A 7163-nucleotide genomic window follows, 5' to 3' on the forward strand; every position below is an offset into this window, starting at 1 on the left:
GAATAAGACCTATATTTAAACAATTAAGCCTGGTGTTTGTGCCACTTTTCCCCTAGAGATGTCCATTAATTCTATAATAGGTGGTTGAGAGGCTGTTTTACACGCCTTGGAGAGACTCAGTGGTTTAGGGCTGAAAAAATTGTAATTCCGGACACAACAGCACAAAAAGGGGGATTGCTGTAAATCTATCCTGGTTCATGTTGAGACCCCCAAAAGGTTGTAACCTGGGAAGCAGGCAAAAAAAAAAAAAAAAAAAAAAAAACTAAAAGATATTTAGAAACAGGCAGTGGCTTACCTGTACTGATGTTGTAAGCCTGAGGCCTCTTCCATCCTTGTGAAGGGAAGCACTAAACCCTTCTTCTTTCATACAACTCTTAATAGCATTTTTAGATAATTGTGGACATTCTCCTTTGGTACTACACACAGTTCAACAATTGGTAATTTCTTCGAGTTTAGTTGCAATGTGGAATCTAAAACCTTATTATTGATCTTTCCATACTTTGTTCCATGGAAATCCGTTGGTCTGAATGGCTCTTTTATTCACACGTGATTTTGGAACATCACACATTGGTCAACTGGAAAACAACAACAACAACAACTCAGTCCCAGACATTTCCTAGAGTGACTCCCAATGAGTTACACCCTTGTAGAATTCTCCTCTCCTTAAGTGCAGACAAATCCTGTGACTTGCTTCTAAACAATAGACTATGACAAAAGCGAAGGAATTTTGCATATGTTATGGAAGTCTCTAATCAATCGATTTTCAGGTGGGAGATTATCCTGGGTGGGCCTTTCCTAAACAGACCTCTTCTCTTCTGACCTCTCTCCTCCTCTCCACCACACCCTTCTCTGGCTTTGAAGAAACAAGCGGCCATAAGCAGTATAGCAGCAAGAACTTGGATTCTGCCAGCAACATGGGGGAGCTTAGAAAAAAGATCCTCCCCACAACTCCACATGAGAAATAAGCGTGGGTGATACCTTGGTTACAGCCTTATGACGCCCTGAGCTGAGGACCCATCTAAACCCTCCCAAGTCCTGACCCACAGAAACTGTGAGATAATACTGTGTGTTGTTTTACAGCCACAACATTTGTGGTAATTTGTTAGTAGCGATAGGAAACTTAAATACTGGATTACACAGATCTTCCAAATGTTTTCACATTTATTATACAAATAACATCATATTTGTTAATGTCACTATTGATCTCAGAAAAACAACAACAACAACAAAAAAAAAAACTACCTATTGGGGACATTTCAAGCTCACAGTAGTGGATAAAAGTTTTTTTCAAAATCCCAATTTTCACTTGAAAGCTGAAATTTTATTACTGACAGCAAATACTGTCAGTTGCTTTCTTTGAAGTTGAAACCAACAGTCAAACAGAAATAGATTCGATTTTATAATTTAGGTTAAATTTAGATGTTACGCTAGGTATAGGTCCAAAGTTTGTAGCTGCTGATTTTGCTTGTCCTGTAGCCCATGGTTAATTATTAAGGAAGAGCCATTGAGTCAGGAATCACAGGATGCGATTTGTGCCCTAAACATAACACCACTGACATACAGGTCACAAGCTGTTTGTCTTAAGATGTTTCATAGACACTCAAAGCAGATCCCACCAGCCCTGCCTTGCTCAAACCAATGAAGCCACAGATCCCCCCACAGGGCCTGCACAAGTGCCTGAGGGGTGACCTAGTGATGTCAGAGGGCCTAGCCTTCCACCTCCTGATCATGCTAAGTTCACCACTGAAGAACCATGGTGAGACTACTGTGCGAGTCCAAGGGACTTTCCACATTCCTGTTTCTTTGTTGTCCACTTCCACCAATCACCTTTCCATTTCCTTGTCATCCATTTCTGCCAGTTACCTTTCCCCACAATCTAACTCCCTACCCACGCACTTTACCTTAAATACACCTCACTCCCAGCCATCGGGAACACAGATTTGAGATTTATTTCTCCCGTTTTTCACTTGTAAACCTTTGTGAGTAAACTTTTTCCTTATTGCAAAACCAGTGCTTCTGTATTTGGCTTTTTGTTGTGTGCAGGCATAGAAACTCCATTCAGTTTGATAATAAAGTGACGGGATCACTTTATCCATTTTTCGAGAAAATGCCTGGAAAATACAGAAGTCTTAATAACCTTAGTTTGCCAATTATTCTTCCAAGAAAAAAAAAATGGTGTTCCATGAAAAAAAGTTAGTTCAGCTGGCACCTTAATCACATAAGTGCCTTTTTTTTTTTTTTTGAGAAAACTGTCATACTTTGGTTTGCAATTCACATGCTTTATAAATACTTTCTACTTTCTCATGCACAATATTAAAAAGTGTACTCAAGGGTTGAAATTTAATAAAACTAATAATATTTGTTGCTTCTTAACTAAAACTAGTTCCTTTTCTTTTTTTTTTGTAAACCGTGGAGGTGTGGGGGTGAAGACTCCAATGACGACTAGTACAGTTGGGACCAATCTCTTGATTTGTGCTAAAGTGCCAGAGTTTTACCCATCACAGCTTTTTCACCATCAGTGTAAAACAGTGGGAAAGGCAAGTAATATCTTAGGATCACTATGAAAATAGTTATGACCTTCTGGAATCTCTGGCAGGGTTTTGGGAACCCCCCTTTGAGAATCTCTGTAACAGTGTAATGTTAGAAGGAAATTTACCAAAAATGTCCTCTCCTTTCATGAGGACGTATTGGTAGCACAGGGCAGGAAGACGGCCAGCTCCTCTCTCTGACCCTGGAATCACTTCACCAATGAAGAGGATGGGGGTCGGTTTCCACAAGACAGGACGAGTCAGCCTCATGGATCCTTCCTCCTCGCTAGGCATGGAGGAGCAGGAAATGACATGGGCTCCTGACAGCCCTCTCCCCTGGAAGCTGCCTTCTGACCTTCGAGCTTTACGTGCCAGAATTATTCTTCGATTAGGAAATTCTTCTGTCATTGATCCCATTCTGGCCCTCATTTGGGACCATGACCTTACCTATCCTGTCCCAGTTTGGGAGGAGTAAGGTCCAACCTGCTGTACCTGGTGTTCCCTGTTCAGGGTCCTTCTTCTTTTCTCAGATCCACTCACGACACCATCTGGGCCCTTTTCACTTCCTGCCTGAATTAAAACAGTGCACAGAGGAAAGTTGGGCAATGCCCGCAGGGGTTCTGACATCTTCTAGGGCTGGGCAATTTTAGAGAGGGAAGGAAGCAATGGGTACAGGGGCAGCCTACTTTCCAGAAAGCTCAATAATGGGATTTTCTGGCAATTCAGAGTACTGGAAGTAATCAGAGGTAGAGAGTTCAATATAAAGAAATGCGCAACCAAAAGTGACCTTCCTCAGGTAGGACCCGGACCCAGGATGCAGCCATCTGCCCTTAGGGACTGGCAAGTAAAGACAAGCATCTGCCCATCTTTGAGCCATCAGTGTCAACCAGCGAAGGACCAGCACCGGGCAGTTGCTCCAGATGTATGTGGAGTTTCCCTGACTTGTGTCCCTTTCCCTCTGGTCCTGTCTCAGTGAACTTTCTAAATTTCAAATCTGATTACATCATCACTTCTCGACTCAAAACTTTTCCAGGGATCCTGCTCATCTTCCTGTCAAGTAACAAATCCTTATCATTGTCCCCAGGGACCTTCCTCACTACTTGGTTTTACCTTCTCATAGCTTCTCATACTTCCTTTAATGAGACTTGGCCCAGGTTGTAACTAGATACCCATGCGATTATTGAATCATTTCATGTATTTTTCCACCCCAAAATGCTCAGCTTTGCAGAAGAATTTCAATTCATCATCATCAGTCAGTGCCCAGGAGGCATTCAATAAATACTTATTTAATCGGTGATTCTGAAATCTTAACCTCCCACCCTGACACCTGAACTACACACCTATCTTTTATTTCCATCTCAAGAGAAAGAGCCAAACCTCACCACATCCCCCCTCACTTCACATACTGGGGTGGGGAGGAATATAGAAACTCTCAAGGAGCTTTACCTTCCTTCTTAAACCATTGCCCTCAGGTGACAGGTGGTGCCTGGTGACCTCCAGCCAAACAGATGTCTTTCATTCATAATCTACATCTATAGACACATTAACAATATTAAGTCACCTTCATTACCGAAGTGATAAGGAACGACTAGCTGCTGGTCCTTTTGGGTGCTACCCTCACCTCACTCTCCATTTCCAGAAGAGGCTGGTTCCTTTCTCTTCAGCCCTGCTCAGACTCCAAGAAACCTCTGGATACCACTTCCACTGCTGTGCCCCAACATTCCCTCCGTGGGTCCATCTACACCAACACCCGAACTCCAAACACAGGCCATGCACCGGTCCCTTGTGATGATTTGCCAGCCTCTGAGTGGCTCTTTCTTCTGTTGTCTGTGATTCCTCGCTCTTATGTGGGTCCATGGGAGCCCTGTTAGTGGTGTGGCTGGCCTGGGGGCCACCAAGGCCCTCTTCTCCCTGCCGGCTCCAAGCAACACCATGTGAAGGGCATGGCTGCGGCTTTTGCCAGCACTTTCTCCGTGAGCTCACCAGCTCCAGGCAGGATGTTAGCTGGGGATCGAAGAGGTGGGAGCGATCCTTTTTATCTCTCATTGTGGCTCCTCCTGTGTTCATGAACTCCATACTTCTCTCTACCTCTTCCCAGTTATTTTAAGAAACATAGAGACATATAAAAGGGTTATGAATAAAAAGATATCTAGGATTTGTTTAAATTGATCAAGTGCGGACAGGAACTAGGGCATAGTTGGAGAGGGTCATGTAAGGAATAGAGTTAGCTGTCTCTTGACAAGAGCTGGAGATGGGAGAAGAATCCATGATGATCTTTATACAAATCTCTCACTACTGTGAAGGCTTGACAAGTTTCAGACAAACACTCCTAATTTCCTTATCCCACATACTGAAAACCTCAAAAAACCTCTTAGCCCTTCCCTGGTTGTTTGGCCATAAGACGGACTGGGGAATGAGACAGGCTTCATAGTTAGACAAACTCGGGCCCTGACAGTAGGTGGTCTGGAGCAGATTACTTCACCTCCCAGGTTCTCAGAGTCCTTTTCCTCACTTGAGGATATCCCCATCAATCTAGCAAAATTGTTGGAAGGATTAGATATATGAGTGCTTTTCAAAAGGTTCACGGAACGATTCTTGATATGTTTTAGTTCTATTTTCCATTAACACTTTCCGTATTGGAACATAATTGATTATACATATTTGTGAGGGACAGAGGTGAATATCAATACCTGTGTACAATGTGTGATGATCAAATCAAAATAAATCATTAAAAAAGTCATAATTCTTAGTGTCCATTCATCAATTTCTCACTTACCCTCTTCCCCTCCCCCTTTGCCCTCTCCTACCCACAGTGCCGCGCTCTCCTTATGAAAGTGCAGTGTGTTGTTATGATCTTTCCTTCTTTCCTTCCCTCCTTCTTTCTTTCTTTCCATTAATTTAAATTTTTAGCTCCTACTTAAGAGTGACAACATGCACTGTTTCTCTGTCTGTGCCTGGCTTGTTTCATTGAACATAATTTTCTCGAAGCTCATGCATGCTTCCGTGAAATTTTTGAAACACTCTTGTGTACGTTGCTCGTTAGTGACAGATATCATTATCCTTGGATTACAACCTCAACTAGTGCCTGGACCATGGTAGGTGCCCAATATTTTTCGTGTGAGTTCATTCATTATGAATGAAATACTGTCAGATTTTGTACTGAATTCACTCTTTCTTCTCTTTGACTGATGTTAATCTGGCTAGGGATTACATCCAAGTTCTCGGTCTAGAGAAAATTCAAGATTATCAGTCAGTGTACGAATCTATCACCTCCTCTTACTACTCTCCCCAGAGGATCCCCAGCTCCATGTGTGCTTTTAATGTCTAAACTCATCCCCACTTCCCTTGCCCTTTGTCTCCCCTCCCAACGTCCCTTAAACTAGTTAATCGCCAGCACAACAAATCGTGGTGATAAAAGGTGATCATAAAAAGGGCTCTGTCAAAAACAAGGCAGGACAATAGAAAACACACAACGAGGACCAGAAGACATAACTATAGATCGAAGGCACCCCTTCTTCAAGGAATGGCTGACATGCCTCTTCCTTCACCTCAGCTTCCCCTAGGACAAATGAAAGGACGTGCCCTTACGTATCTCCAGCCACGTTTTTCCAACCTATCCCACTAAAGATAGATGCCTTCTACAGATATTTATCTTTCAGGGTGAATGCATCTTTGGGAAACAAAGAGGCTTTGTATTCTACCAAGCATACTCATTAGATCACTGGTCTCTCAAGCGTGGCAATCTGAGAAAGTACACGAGGATGGTGCTCATGAATTGTAACAATGCACTGATTTGGTGGTGTAGTTTACCAGGTTTTAAACGGTTGCCTTGGGCACCCGGCAGGACACCAGAGAGACTGCAGAAAGGCATTGCTTTAGGGAAAAGGATGGAGGATGGAGAAGAACCGGGGCTCATGAGAAGGGCTGAGGAAGAGCTTGTGCCAGGTAAAGACAGGGTATGAGTCTGCGGGGCGAGGGGGATGAGGTCGATACAGAAGAAGGGGAGCAGCGTGAGTGGGTCACCTCACCTTGCCACTGCCTCTGTATGTGAATAGACAGACGGCCTTCCTCTTCTTCCTTCCTAAGTGTCGGAGCAGCCGCATGGAGGTCCAGAACAGGCCAGGCCCCCGCTCATCCTAGGGACGTGTTCCAAAGTGAGATGTCTGGGTAGGAAGTGGGGCCTTGGGGGGAGCTTGTTGAGAGGCTGGGCAGGACTGGATCCCCTCTCACAGGCACCCAAGAAGCTTTCGGTACCCCAGACACTAAAATTTTATTAGGAGCATGGGGACCCTGACTCCCTGAGGGTGACTATGATGAACCCACCTCTAAGGTCCAACTTTTTCCTTGTCAGTTGCTTACATGGACATAGAGACCTGAGAAAGCTGTGCACAGCGTCTCTGTGCTGCTTGCCCAACCAACACCTAGCATCAGGGCCTGATGTCCAGCCCTTATGACGGGAGGAGAGGAGGTCTCCTTCACCTAGTCAGTGAGGGTAGGCGGAAGTCGAGGTTTTCCATTAAACGCACACCTCTGCAAGAGATCCAGCAGGGCTAGAAGGGATCTCGGAGTCCAAGTAGCCACAGATCCACCCCCCACACCCCAAATCACTTTCAGTGACCTTGATTCAAGCGGTGC

At 44.2% G+C, this 7163-nt stretch overlaps 1 non-coding gene across 1 annotated transcript; it reads right to left on the bottom strand.

Moving 5' to 3' along the window:
* Window positions 1-250: 250 nt before the first annotated feature.
* LOC134368834 (U6atac minor spliceosomal RNA) lies at window positions 251-374 on the bottom strand. Its single transcript, XR_010022531.1, has one exon. It is a non-coding gene; the product is annotated as a U6atac minor spliceosomal RNA (small nuclear RNA).
* Between the last annotated feature and the right edge of the window lie 6789 nt (window positions 375-7163).

Source organism: Cynocephalus volans, chromosome X, assembly GCF_027409185.1.
Source record: "Cynocephalus volans isolate mCynVol1 chromosome X, mCynVol1.pri, whole genome shotgun sequence".
NCBI classification, from domain to species: Eukaryota; Metazoa; Chordata; class Mammalia; order Dermoptera; family Cynocephalidae; genus Cynocephalus; species Cynocephalus volans.